The sequence below is a fragment of the Ursus arctos genome, chromosome X, assembly GCF_023065955.2.
Source record: "Ursus arctos isolate Adak ecotype North America chromosome X, UrsArc2.0, whole genome shotgun sequence".
In the NCBI taxonomy this organism is placed as follows: Eukaryota; Metazoa; Chordata; class Mammalia; order Carnivora; family Ursidae; genus Ursus; species Ursus arctos.
The window spans coordinates 8,538,468-8,553,023 of NC_079873.1; the positions used below are offsets into that span (position 1 = coordinate 8,538,468).

Below are 14,556 nucleotides of genomic sequence, written 5' to 3' on the forward strand. Positions count from 1 at the left end.
CAGACTAACTGGGTTTGAAACCAAGAAGAGTTCCTTGAGATCACTGTGCCTCAGCTTCCCCATCTATAAAATGAGGATGATACTTATAAGAGGGCTGCCTTAAGCATTAAATGAGTTTATCATATTTAATTCTTTTATAAGTATCTGGCCCATAGGAAGTATACAATAGAAACAGTGGGGTAATTCCTCAGTAGAGGTTCAATAGAACATTCTGAACTCCCAGAAGAGGCAGCAAATTAATTCTGACACAGAGACTGATAAAGTTTCATGGAAATGGTGACATTTAAGTTAGACCTAGAGTGATAAGTTGTAACAAGTAAAGAAGGGAAGTAGATGGGGAGGTAGGGTATTCAGGCTGTGCAAAGGCATGGAGGCATGAAATTATGTGCCACATCAGGGTAATGGCAAATTGCCCAACTTGTCTGTTGAAAAAGGGAAAGCAGAAGGAAGGTGAAGCCAGGAAGGCAGGTGAAGAAAGACTGTGTAGTGTGCCTTGCATGCCACACTAAGGAGGCCAGATTTTATTTTATTTTAAAAAAAGGGGGGGAGGGAGTGCCTGGGTGGCTCAGTCAGTTAAGTGTCTGCCTTCGGCTCGGGTCGTGATCTTACGGTCCTGGGACAGAGCCCTGTTTCTCCCTCTCCCGCTCCCCCTCCCACTCGTGCTCTCCCCCCTCCAAATAAGTAAATAAATAAAATCTTTTTTAAAAATGTTAAAAAATAAAAAAAGAAGCCAGCAAAGGATTTTGACATGAGCATACCTAAGTTTTGGAAAGATAACTACGGTGATATTGTGGAAGATGGATTAAGTTGAGGACCCAGCAATCAGAAAGGGAAAAGGGGGATGATGAGATTGTGAACTAAGGCTGAAAGTCTGGAAGTAAAGGAGAGAGGGGTGGTGATAAATCTTGTGGGTGAATCACATGCGGGAATATGGAAAAGGGGGATTTGAAGATAATTCCTTGGGCTTCTGATGTGGGTGGAGATATTCTTCCTAAAGCAGGATTTCAGGAGAAGGGTCAGGCATGCATCTTTCGAGAAGCCTTCCTTGAGCTCTCCAGACAGTGGGGACAGCTCCTGTTTTGTGGCTTACATTCTAGATTTATTCATTTTTTATTTTATTTTATTTATAGTGGATACACAATGTTACATTGGTTTCAGGTGTACAGCTTAGGGATTTGACAAGCTTATACATCATGCTATATTCACCACAAGTATAGCTACCATCTGTCCTGATAGATTGCTGTTACAATATCGACTACATTTCTTATGTTGTGCCTTTTATTCCCATGATTTATTCATTCCGTAACTGGAAGCCTGTATCTCCCACTCCCCTTTACCTGTTTTGTCTACCCTCACCTCCCCACCCAGCAACCATCAGTTTTTTTATTTATAGATCTGATTCTACTTTGTTTATTCATTTTTTTTTAGATTCAACTAATGAGTGGAATCATACTGTATTTGTCTTTCTCAGTCTGACTTATTTTAGCATAATACCCTCTAGGTCCATCCATGTCATTGCAAGTGGCATGAATCTCATCCTTTTTATGGCTGAGTAATATTCCATTATGTATGTATAAATGTATGTGTGTATATCCATACACACACTTACCCCACATCTTCCTTATCCATTCATCTATTGATGAACATTTAGGTTACTTTCATATGTTGGCTATTGTAAATAATGGTGCAGTAAGCATAGGAATGCATATATCTTTTTGAATTAGCATTTTTGTTTTGGGGGGTGGGTAAGTACCCAATAGTGGAATTATTGGATTATATGGTATTTCTGTTTTTATTTTTTTGAGGAACCTCCATGCTGTTTTCCTCAGTCACTGAATCAACTTACATTCCCACCAACAATGCACAAGGGTTCCTTTTTCTCCACATCTTTGCCAACGCTTGTTATTTCTTGTCTTTTTTATTGTAGCTATTCTAATATGTTTAAGGTGATATCTCATTGTGGTTTCAATTTGCATTTACCTGATGATTAATGAGATTGAGCATCTTTTCATGTGTCTGTTGGTCATCTGTATGTCTTCGTTGGAGAAATGTCTGTTCAGTTCTTCCTACTTTTTAATCAGATTTTTTTTTTTTTTTTTGGTGTTGGATTGTGTAAGTACTTTATATGTTTTGGATATTAACCCCTTATCACAAATATCATTTGAAAATATCTTCTCCCATTTAGTAAGTTGTCTTTTTGTTTTATTGATGGTTTCCTTTGGTGTGCAAATACTTTTTATTTTGTTGTAGTCTCAGTAGTTTATTTTTGCTTTTATTTCCCTTACTTTAGCAGACATATCTAGAAAAATGTTGCCATAGACAATACCAGAGAAATTACTGCTTCTATTCTAGCATTTTTATGATTTCAGGTCTTAAATTTAGGTTCTTAGTCCATTTTGAGTTTATTTTTGGGTATAGTATTAGAAACTGGTCTAGTTTCATTCTTTTGCATGTGGTTGTCCAGTTTCCCCAGCACCATTTATTGAAGAGACTGACTTTTCCCCAATGTTTTTTTTTTTTTTTTTTTTAAAGATTTTATTTATTTATGTGACAGAGAGACAGCCAGCGAGAGAGGGAACACAAGCAGGGGGAGTGGGAGAGGAAGAAGCAGGCTCACAGCGGAGGAGCCCGATGTGGGGCTCGATCTGGTAACGCCGGGATCACGCCCTGAGCTGAAGGCAGACGCCCTAACGACTGCGCTACCCAGGCGCCCCAAAACTGTTGCATTTCTTTTTTTTTTTTTTTTTTTAAGATTTTATTTATTTATTTGACAGAGATAGAGACAGCCAGCGAGAGAGGGAACACAAGCAGGGGGAGTGGGAGAGGAAGAAGCAGGCTCATAGCAGAAGAGCCTGATGTTGGGCTCGATCCCAGATCGCCGGGATCACGCCCTGAGTTGAAGGCAGACGCTTAACCGCTGTGCCACCCAGGCGCCCCTGACTTTTCCCCAATGTTAATCCTTGACTCCTTAGTCATAGATTAATTGACCATATAAGTGTGGGTTTCTTTCTGGGCTTTCTATTCTGGTCCATTGATCTATGTGTCTATTTTTGTGCCAGTACCATACTGTTTTGATTACTACAGCTTTGCACTATTTCTTTTTTAAAGATTTACTTATTTATTTTATTTTCTTATATTTATTTATTTAGAGAGAGCAAGAGTGGGAGGGACAGAGAGAGAGGGAGAGAGAATCTCAAGCAGAGTCTGAGCTGAGTGCAGAGCCCGAGGCAGGGCTTGATCTCACCACCCTGAGATCATAACCTGAGCCAAAGTCAAGAGTCAGACACTCAACTGACTGAGCCACCCAGGTGCCCCATTTATTTATCTTAGAGAGAGAAAGAGAGAGAGTATGAGCGGGGGCGGGGGGGGGCAGAAGGAGAGGGAGAGAATCTCAAGCAGACTCCCCACTGAGCATGGAGCCCCATGTGGGGTTGATTCCACAACCTTGAGATCATGACCTGAGCCAAAAATCAAGAGTTGGTAGCTTACCCAACTGAGCCATCCAGGTGCCCTATGTAGTATATATTGAAATCTGGAATTGTGATACCTCTAGCTTAGTTCTTCTTTCTTAAGATTGCTTTGGCTATTTGGGGTCTTCTGTGGTTGCATACAAATTTTAGTATTATTTGTTCCAGTTCTTTAAAAAATGCTGTTGGTGTTTTGATAGGGATTGCATTGAATCTGTAGATTGCTTTGGATAATATGCACATTTTAACAATATAAATTCTTCCAATCCATGAGCATGGAATATCTTTCTGTTTGTGTCATCTTCCATTCCTTTCATCAATGTAATTTAGTTTTTGGAGTAGAGGTCTTTCACCTCTTTGGTTTTTATTACTAGGTACTTTATTCTTTTTGGTGCATTTGTGAATGGGATTGTTTTCTTTCTTTTTAAATTTTGTTTGTTGTTTGTTTATTTTTAGTAATCTATACACACAATGTGGAGCTTAAACACCCAAGATCAAGAGCTGCATGCTCCTCCAACTGAGCCAGCCAGGCACCCTTGGAATTGTTTTCTTAATTTCTTTTTCTGCTACTTTATTATTAGTGTATAGAAACACTACCAATTTCTGGGTATTAATTTTCTATCCTACAATTTTACCAAATTCGTTTGGTATTTCTAGTAGTTTTTTTTGGTGGAGTCTGGGATTTTCTATGTATAGTGTCACATCATCTGCGAATAGTGACAGTTTAACTTCTTCTTTACCATTTACCATGCCTCTTGTTTCTTTTTCTTGTCTGTTTGCTGTGGGTAAGACTGCCAGTACTCTGTTGAATAAAGGTCACAAGGGTGGACATCCTTGTCTTGCTCCTGAACTTAAGAAGAATGCTCTCAGTTTTTTACCATCGAATATGATGTTAGCTGTGGGTTTTTCATATATGGCCTTGATTATGTTGAGATATGTTCCCTCTAACTCTACTTTGTTGAAAGTTTTTATCATGAATAGATGTTGAATTTTGTCAAACACCTTTCTGCGTCTATTGAGATGATCATATGATTTTTTTTTTATTTTTCTTTAAAGATTTTATTTATTTTTTTGACAGAGAGAGAGACAGCCAGCGAGAGAGGGAACACAAGCAGGGGGAGTGGGAGAGGAAGAAGCAGGCTCCCAGAGGAGGAGCCTGACATGGGGCTTGATCCCAGGACCCTGGGATCACGCCCTGAGCCGAAGGCAGATGCTTAACGACTGAGCCACTCAGGCGCCCCTGATCATATGATTTTTATCCTTTGTTTTATTGATACGATGTCTTGTGTTGATTAATTTGTGAATATTGAATCGTTTTTGCATCCTTGGAATAAATCCTATCTGATCATGGTGAATGATCTTTCTAATGTATTGTATGTGGTTTGCTGATATCCTGCTGAGGATTTTGCATCTATGTTCATCAGGGATATTGGTCTATAGTTTCTTTTTTTTTTGTGGTGTCTTTGTCTGGTTTTGGTATCTGGCCTCGTAGAATGTACTTAGAAGCTTTCCTTTTCTGTTTTTTGGAATAGTTTGAGGAGAGTAGGTATTAACTCTTCTTGAAATGTTTGATAGAGGGACACCTGGGTGGCTCAGTCAGTTAGGTGGCTGCCTTTGGCTCAGGTCATGATCCAGGGTCCTGGGATCAGGTCCCGCATTGGGCTCCTTGCTTAGTGGGGAGCCTGCTTCTCCCTCTATCTGCTCTGCCTGCTGCTCCCCCCGCTTATGCTCTCTCTGACAAATAAATAAATAAAATATTTTAAAAAATAAAAATAAATAAATATTTGGTAGAATTCACCTGTGAATCCATCTGGCCCCAGACTTCTATTTTTTTGTACTTTTTTGATTACTGATTCAGTTTTGTTAGTTGCAATCAGTCCGTTCAGATTTTCTATTTCTTTCTGATTCACTTTTAGAAGATTGTGTGTTTCTAGGAATTTATTTCTTCTATTGTCCAGTTTTTTGGTATATAATTTTTCGTACTATTCTCTTATCATTCTTTGTATTTCTGTGATGTCAGTTGTTACTTCCTCTCTCATTTTGTTTATTAGGGTCCTTTCTCTTTTTTTTCTTGGTAAGTCTTGTTAAGGTTTTGTCAATTTTGTTTATCTTTTCAACCAAGTTTTCATTTTTTATTTTATTTTTTTAGTGTCAGTATCATTTATTTCTGTTTGTTTTATTTTGTCTTTCCTTTTAAGTAGGCTCTGTACCCAGCATGGAGCCCAATGCAGGGCTTGCACTCACAGCTCTGAGATCAAGACCTGGATGCTTAACCAACTGAGCCACCCAGGCGCCCCTTCAAAGTCATTTATTTCTGCTCTGATCTTTTTTATTTCCTTTCTTCTACTCATCTGGGGCTTTGTTTGTCCTTTTTCTAGTTCGTTTATGTGTTTATTTGAGCTTTTCCTTGTTTTGTGAGGCAAGCCTGTATCGCTATATACTTCCTTCTCAGAACTGCTTTTATTGTGTCTCAAAGATTTTGGACCATTTTGTTTCCATTTTCATTTGTTTGTATTTTTATTTTATTTTTTATTTTTTTATTTTTTTTTTTTTTATTTTTTAAAGATTTTATTTATTTGACAGGGATAGAGACAGCCAGCGAGAGAGGGAACACAAGCAGGGGGAGTGGGAGAGGAAGAAGCAGGCTCATAGCGGAGGAGCCTGATGTGGGGCTCAATCCCAGATCGCCGGGATCACGCCCTGAGCCGAAGGCAGACGCCCAACCGCTGTGCCACCCAGGCGCCCCTGTTTGTATTTTTAAATTTCTTCTTTGATTGCTTCATTGCCCCTTTGGTTGTTTAGTGTCATGTTGCTTAGTCTCCACGTGTTTGTGTTTTTTTCCAGTTTTTTCTTGTGATTTGTGGTTTCATACCATTATGATTGGAAAAGATGTATGATATGATTTAAGTTTTCTTAAATTTATTGAGGCTTGTCTTGTAGCCTAATACGTGATCTCTTCTGGAGGATGTCCCACGTGTACTTGAAAAGATTGTGTATTCTGTTGTTTTTTTGATGAAATGTTCTGTATATATATGTTATGTCCATCTGGTCCAAAGTGTCATTCAAAGATCTGATTACCTTGTTGATTTTCTCTCTGGATGATCTATCCATTGATGTAAGTGGGATGTTAAAGTCCCCTACTATAATTGTATTACCATCAATTTCTCTCTTTATGCCTGTTAATATTTGTTTTATGCATTTAAGTGTTATAGTGTTGGGTGCATAGATATTCACAATTGTAAATTGTACAGTATTTATAATTTACAATGTCCTCCTGTTGGCCTGAATCCCTTTATCATTATGTAATGTCCTTTTTTGTCTCTTGTTATAGTCTTAGTTTTATTTATTTATTTATTTATTTTTTAAAGATGTTATTTATTTATTTGACAGAGAGAGACAGCCAGCGAGAGAGGGAACACAAGCAGGGGGAGTGGGAAAGGAAGAAGCAGGCTCCTAGCAGAGAAGCCTGATGTGGGGCTCGATCCCAGAATGCTGGGATCACGCCATGAGCCGAAGGCAGACGCTTAATGACTGTGCCACCCAGGCGCCCCATAGTCTTAGTTTTAAAGTCTGTCTTGTCTGATATAAATATTGTTACCCTGACTTTTTGTTTTGTTTTGTTTTTGGCTTCCATTTGCATGGTGAATGTTTTTGCATTCACCTTCACTTTCAGTCTATATGTGCCATTAGGTCTGAGCTGAATCTCTTGTAGGCAGCATATAGATGGGTCTTGCTTTTTAATCCATTCTGCCACCCTATGTCTTTTGATTGGAGCATTTAGGCCATTTACATTTAAAGTAATTATTGATAAGTATATACTTATTGCCATTTTGTTATTTGTTTTCTGGTTGTTTTTATAGTTCATCTTTGTTCCTTTTTTCTTTCCTTGCTCTCTTTCTTTGTGATTGATGAGTTTCTATAGTGTATGTTTGGCTTTCTTTCTCTTTATTTTTTATGAACCTATTATAGGTTTTTGATTTATGGTTACTGTGAGGTTCATATATAACACCCTAAGTCAATAGCAGTCGATATTAATTTAATGGTCCTTTAAGTTCAAAGACATTCTAAAAAAGGAAATGAATAAACTTAAAAGCAGAAAAAAGAAAAAAATCTTTTTGTTTTTCTCCTCTTTTCCCTTTTTGCTTACTACTCCACATCTTATGTGTATGTCATCATATTTTACATGTTTTCGTTCATAGTTTTCTTATGTCTAATTATGGCCATTTCTTTTCCACTTAAGAAGTCCCTTTAATGTTTCTTGTAAGGCTGGTTTAGTGGTTTGTTTATCTGGGAAACTCTATTCTATCTTTGGTTGTTCAGAAGCTGTTCAGTTGGCCCTTAGTTCTTCTCCAGGAGGAATTGTTCTATATATAGGTGTAATTTGGTGTGTTCCGTGGAGGAGGTGAGTTCAGGGCCTTCCTGTGTCATCATGTTGGACCAGAACCCTCATCCTTACATTCTAACTTTAGATGGCAGCAGCTGTCAGCCACCAGCACTGCCTTGTACTAATCTGATTCTCCCTGCAGTAGGCAGTGTGTGCACTGTCATGTGCCTTCTTGTGGCACCTCCCACATTCTCTTTCTTGCTAGCAGGCACACCCTCCCAGTAAAATGCCAGACACCTGTGTTTCCAGCCTCCCTTGCCAGTAAGGCACGGGCATGGGCAAGTGATTCAGTCCTGGCCAGTGTGAACTGAGGGAACTAGTAGAGCTGAGTCTGGGTAAAAACTTTCTTCCTTGACGGAGGAGCAAGGTAAGATGGAGGCTTCCCTCCCCTTCCTCCTTTAAGACATTGTTCTATGAAAATGTAACAGAGCTGTGGTCACCATATTGTCACAATGAGGCAAATCTTAATAGATCGAAGCAGCTGACTCTGAACGCTGATATTGTTGAGGTCCTGGATCAAACATGGAACTGCCCTTTTCCTCATACTTTCTCCTGCTTTTTACATCCTCGTTATTTTTTTATTTTTATTTTTTAATTTTTTAAAAAGATTTCATTTGTTTGACAGAGAGAGCACAAGTGGGGGGAGCCACAGGCAGAGGGAGCGGGAGAAGCAACTCCCCACTGAGCAGGGAGCCCGATGTGGGGCTTGAGCCCAGGACCTTGGGATCATGACCTGAGCCGAAGGCAGACGCTTAACCAACTGAGCCACCCAGGCGCCCCTTTACAACCCCTATAAGTAGGTATTCTCTTATGTTCCCTCAGGGGCAAACTCTCCCCCAGTTGAGGACCACTGTTCTAGGCAAATGCTTTAGTTATATATCAAAATCTAAAGAGCAAATAATAAGGTGTACACAAATATCTCTTACAAATTACTGATGAGCCCATGAGAATCCATCAGTCTAATAGATTGGTTGGTGGGGAAAATAGGGCCCATGGAGGGTGGAAGGCTGTCCACAAGGGGGACTGGGTGAGATCATGGGTGCCAAGGAAGGAGGATTGGTCTGGCTGGAATGTTTCACAGAATCCCTAGGGAGTCAGGGTCAACAGTGGGCACCAAGAAATCATGCTTGGCAGTTATCATTGCAGGGACCCAATGACAGTTCCTGCCTACTTCAAGAGTTGAATTTGGGGATGACTGTTTAGAGAAAATGCTGCCCAAATCAGGAACTCCACCATGAAAACTGGTGCATGTTTCTAGTTCAAGGCTATTAATTGAAGCTGCATCCCTGTAGTCAGTTCTCGAGGTTTTGAAGCCTAAACAGAGAGAGCTTTTTTTTTTTTCCTTTTTTTGAGAGCATCGTCTTAGAAAGGCTTTCCCTTTTCCTCCTTGCTCGTTTTCAGAGATTATCTGGTACAGAGCTCAGGAGCTCTGACAGCACTTCATGCTATCTGCTGGGTAAATATTAAACTGTTCTGGAATTAGTACTGAATTACTGAAGGACAATATGGCATTGAAGAATAAGGAAATGGATATTTATTAGGGAGTAAATCTCTTTTTAGTCCTATAATTCCTGAATTAAAAACAATACAGCTGGCATCATTTTATGAACCTTTACACAAACACACCAAACTCTCCTCCCTCCCGCCATCTATATTCCTATAATTTCCAAAGCCCTCCCCCCCCCATTTTGTTTCTAATAAAAATAGAGAATTTTTCTTCTGGACCATTGAGATTCCGTATTGCTGAGACAAGTGGGAAAATAAGGGAGAAAAAAAAAAAAAAAAAAGCCAAGCATGTTTTCAGCTTTTGCCATAGCTGTGGGCTTTAATCACAATTGATGATTAATGCTAACATCTTTATTTAAATGCCAGTGTTGTTATGACAAATAAACTCCCGTCAGCTGCATCGTGGCCTATTAAATAAATGCAGTGAACCTTTCTTCTTGCCTGCAGGTTGCCTCCAACAGCCTCCATTCTTCCTTTCCCATCTCCGCTCTCTCCAGTCCCCAAACAATTAATCACAGTATCTTCTGTACGGTAATTAGTCCTGTAAGATGAGCTCTGATTTGAAATAATGATTTATGGAACAAAGGAAAATGTCTCTTTTGATAAGATGGGTACATGCTAAGCTTTAAATTCCCCTCAGGATGAATTTCTTCAGTTTCTAACAAGAATGTAAAAGGAGAGCAAAATAACATTTGATGAAAACCTACTGTGTGGCAAGATTTTCCTCTCATTTACTTTTCACAGCAACCCTGGGAAGCAGTTAGCAGTATTCTTATTCGACAAACACAGTAGAACTCAAACAGTTGAAATCAGGTTCCAAGGACAAAGTGCTGTAGCTCTGACACCCATCTGTTCTACTGGGACCAGCAGCACATTCTGTGAGGTCTAAAGGCAGAGTCAGCCCTGTAAAAATGGAGAAGAGAAGAGTGTTTCACTATTGGTGCCCCCCCAAACCACCTTTCTCCACGTGTCTATTTAGACACTGCCGATGCATCTGAAAAGTCAGGGTAACACTAGCTCACTGCTTTAACGAACATCCCCTGACTTCAGTGGCATAATGTGGTAGATGGTTTCATTGTCCCTGATCATTTAGTCTATTTGGTAAGGAGACTTTTGTTCTCATCCATTGCTGTGTAACTTGCAATACCCCTTTCTGGGGGTGTATTAGTCGGCTAGGTCTGCCACAACAAAATACCACAAATGGGGGCGCTTGAACAACGGGAATTTATTTTTTCACACTTCCGGAGGTTGGAAGTCCAAGACCAAGGTGCTGGCAGGTTTGATTTCTCCTGAGGCCCCTCTCCTTGACTTGCAGATGGCCACCTTCTTGTGTTCTCACATGGCCTACTCCTGGTGACTCTTCCTCCTATAAGGACAGCAGGCTTTTCAGATTAGGGCCCCTCCCTTATGACTTCATTTATCCTTAATTACCTCTTTAAAGGCCCTATTTCAAATATAGTCACATTGCTGGTTAGGGTTTCAACCGATGAATTTTGGAGGACATAATTCAGCCCATAACAGGGGTAAGTAGAGTTTCCACCCTGGTAACTGCAGCTTGGCCATATGACAGGCTTTGGCCAGCGGAATGTAGGCAAACGTGATAGATGCCACATCTGAGCAGAAGGTTTAACAGCCTTGCGTAGCAGCTCTGCTGGTGGTCCATTTTCTCCTGTGCCACGAGAACAGCATGTCCCAAACAGGGGCTGATCCTTCAGCCTGGATTCAGGGACAAAGAGAATATAAGGGGGTGCCTGGGTGGCTCAGTTGGTTAAGTGACTGCCTTCTGTCAGGTCATGATCCCAGGGTCCTGAGATCGAGTCCCACATTGGGCTCCCTGCTCGGTGGGGAGCCTGCTTCTCCTTCTCCCTCTGCCTGCCTCTCCCCCTGCTTGTGCTCTCTCTCTCTCTGTCAGATAAATAAATAAAATCTTTAAAAAAGAGAAAATATAAGGAGCATAGCCACAGCCAAAAAACAGTTATCATGTAATATGAATTATAAATAAACAATTGTTGTCATAAGCTATTGAGACTTTTAGAGTGGTTACCACAGCATAACCTAACAAAAATTGTGTGATACATATAACAACATAAAAATGTATTTCCTGTTCAGTTATAGTCTAATGCAGGTTGGATATCTCTCCTTTATGTTTCTCTTTCCAAGTAGTGACTCAGAAATCTGGGCTCCTTGCATGGTAGGGTTCTGTGATCTTGAGGTCCTCATTTCCAGCCACACAGATGGAAACAAGAGAAAGCCAATGATCTCTTGGGAGATTTTAGTGGACAGACCTAGAAATGGTGTATATCACTCTGTCTTCATTTCTTTTTTTTTTTTTTTTAAGATTTTTATTTATCTATTTATTTGACAGAGATTGAGAGAAAGAGAGAGAGAGAGCACAAGCAGGGGGAGCAGGAGAGGTAGAAGCAGGCTCCCCACTGAGCAGGGAGCCCGATGCAGGGCTTAATCCCAGGACTATGACCTGAGCCAAAGGCAGACGCTTAACCGCTTAACCGACTGAGCCACCTGTGTGCCCCACCCTGCCTGCCTGCTTGCCTGCCTTCCTTCCTCCCTCCCTCCTTTCCTTTCTCCCTCCCTCCCTCCCTCCCTTCTTTCCTCCCTCCCTCCCTCCCTTCCTTCCTTCCTTTACTTCCTTTTCCTTTTTCCTTTCTTTTCTTTTCCTTTCTTTTCTTTTCTTTCCTTTTCTTTTCTCTCCTTTTCTTTTCTTCTTATTGTATTTATTTATTTGACAAAGAGATAGAAAGAGCCAGAGAGCACAAGTGGGAGTAATGGCAAAGAGAGGAGAAGCAGGCTCCCAGTGGAGCAGGGAACCCGATGTGAAGCTCAATCCCAGGACCCTGGGATTATGACCTAAGCTGAAGGCAGAGGCTTACCAAACTGAGCCACCCAGGCCCCTCATTTCTTTGATGAGAATTAATCTCATGGTCCAAACTTAAATGTAAGGAAGGCTTAGAAATATAGATTTTCCAGAATGCCCGAAAAAGGGAAATATTGGTGAGCATTTTGTCACCCTCTATTTGACTATCTATCCCCAGTGTTTAATTCCTGAGAGGGGTCCTCTCTTCCAGCTGTTAATAATACCCCAGGTATGTTAACTGGCAGTGGCATAGAGTGTTAGATATATATCTGTTTTCTTTTTTTTTTTTTTCTTTTTTTTTCTTTCTTTCTTTCTTTTTCTTTTTTAGTAAGCTCTACACCCAATATGGGGCTTGAACTAATGTAATGACACTGAGATCAAGAGTTGTGTGCTCTACCAACTGAGTTAGCCAGGCACCCCCAGATATTTATGTTTTAACAAAGGACTTTTAAAGATCAGAAAGCCTTGTGAACCCCAAAGGAATAAAATGCCAGTAATCTACCTGGTAGATGGTGATAGAACCTATATGCATCCACTCATAAGCCAAACTTGACCCAGCTAGTTCAGCAAGCATCTATTAAGCATTTAGCCATGCCCGTGTAAGACCCTGGACAATGTGCTGTGGGAAGTGAGAAGCAACTAATGTTCCCTATGAGGTATTAAGAAGGTTGTGTGGAAGAGGTGACATCTGAACTGGCCCTAAAGGCTTTATTTGTTCCACCAGGGCATGTAGCGAATGCCATTCTAGTCAGAAAGGTGCTGTCATGTGATTACCCTCATACGAACACAAAAGTGAGCACAGTGTGTCATGGGAAAAGCAAGTGACAAAGAGTGTCCAGATCACAGCATCACTGGGCCAGGGGCAATGGGGAGAAAGAGATGACATGGAGGAGTGAGGTCTAGTGAATTAAATGGTGCCCCCCCCCCAAAGATATTACCACCTGGAACATGTGGATATGATCTTATTTGGAAAAGGGGTTTTTGCAGATGCAGATAGAGTAAGGATTTCTAAATGAGATTATCTTTTTTTTTTTAAGATTTTATTAATTTATTTGTCAGAGAGAGAGAGAGAGCACAAGCAAGGGGAGCAGCAGGCAGAGGGAGAAGGAGGCAGAGGGAGAAGCAAGCTCCCTGCTAAACAAGGAGCCTGATGTGGGACTTGATCCCAGGACCCTTGGATTGTGCAGGACCCTGGGATCGTGACCTGGGCGGAAGGCAGACACTTAACTGACTGAGCCACCCAGGCGTCCCTAAATGAGATTATCTTGAATTACCCAGGTGGCTCCTACATCTAGTGATAAGTGTCCTTATAAGAAGAAGAGAAGGCAGACACACATAGAAGGCCATGTGAAGACAGAGGTACAGATTGGAATGACGTAGCACAAACTGAGGGATACCTGGAGCCACCAGAGATGGGAAGAAGCAAGGAAGGATTCTCCCCTAGAGCCTTTGGAGAGAGCACAGCCCTGTAGACACCTTTATTTCAGACTTCTGGCCTTTAAAGCTGAGGGAATACATTTCTGTTTTTTCAAGCCATAACATTTATGGTAATTTGTTATGATAACCACAAGAAACTAATACCTGAGGATATGAAGAGTCTGTTCTATGTCTTGCTAAGGAGTTTGGAGCAGGGGATGGGCAGAGGAGGCAATATTGATCATCTTTAAGATGAAACTGATACGGGGCACTTGGGTGGCATAGTTAGTTAAGCGTGTGACTCTTGATTTCAGCTCAGGTCATGATCTCAGGGTCATGGGATCAAGCCCTGCATCGGGCTCTGGGCTGGCTGTGGAGCCTGCTTGGGATTCTCTCTCCTTCTCCCTATGCCCCTCCTGACTTGCGCTATCTCTAAAAAAAAAAAAAAAAAAAAAAGAAAGATGGAACTGATACAATCTGATTGTCCCTCAGAAAGAAAGGCAACTCTGGTGGCTCTGCAGGGTCTTGGGCAATTATGATCAGTCCACTTGTGTTTTGGGAGTGGGATGATGACGAGCTGTGGGTGGGCCCTGAGGTGCAGTGGAGCTGAAACTGAAACATCTGCCTCTAGAGACACTGGCTGTGCCTTGGCCACAAGGTTCTGTAGCTTCTTCCTACCCAGTGAGTTACCCCAGCACCCTCTCAGTGCATATTTAATGGGTGGCCTTTATCTAACTCTCAGAATGGCCAGTTCACTACTAGATGGAGAGAATGAATTCTTTTTAGTGACTCCCTTCTGAAAAAAAGCAGAACTGTTGTCATCATCTGGCTATATATTGCCTCTTCTGGAAAACCCACCTCAGAAGTATTCTGAGTGCAGTACATGTGTGGGAGTGTCCCATCCGTGAGCC

At 41.0% G+C, this 14,556-nt stretch overlaps 1 protein-coding gene across 1 annotated transcript in view; it reads left to right on the forward strand.

Moving 5' to 3' along the window:
- FRMPD4 (FERM and PDZ domain containing 4) overlaps positions 1-14,556 on the forward strand; it is a 787,588-nt gene that overhangs the window by 51,558 nt on the left and 721,474 nt on the right. The window lies entirely within an intron of this gene.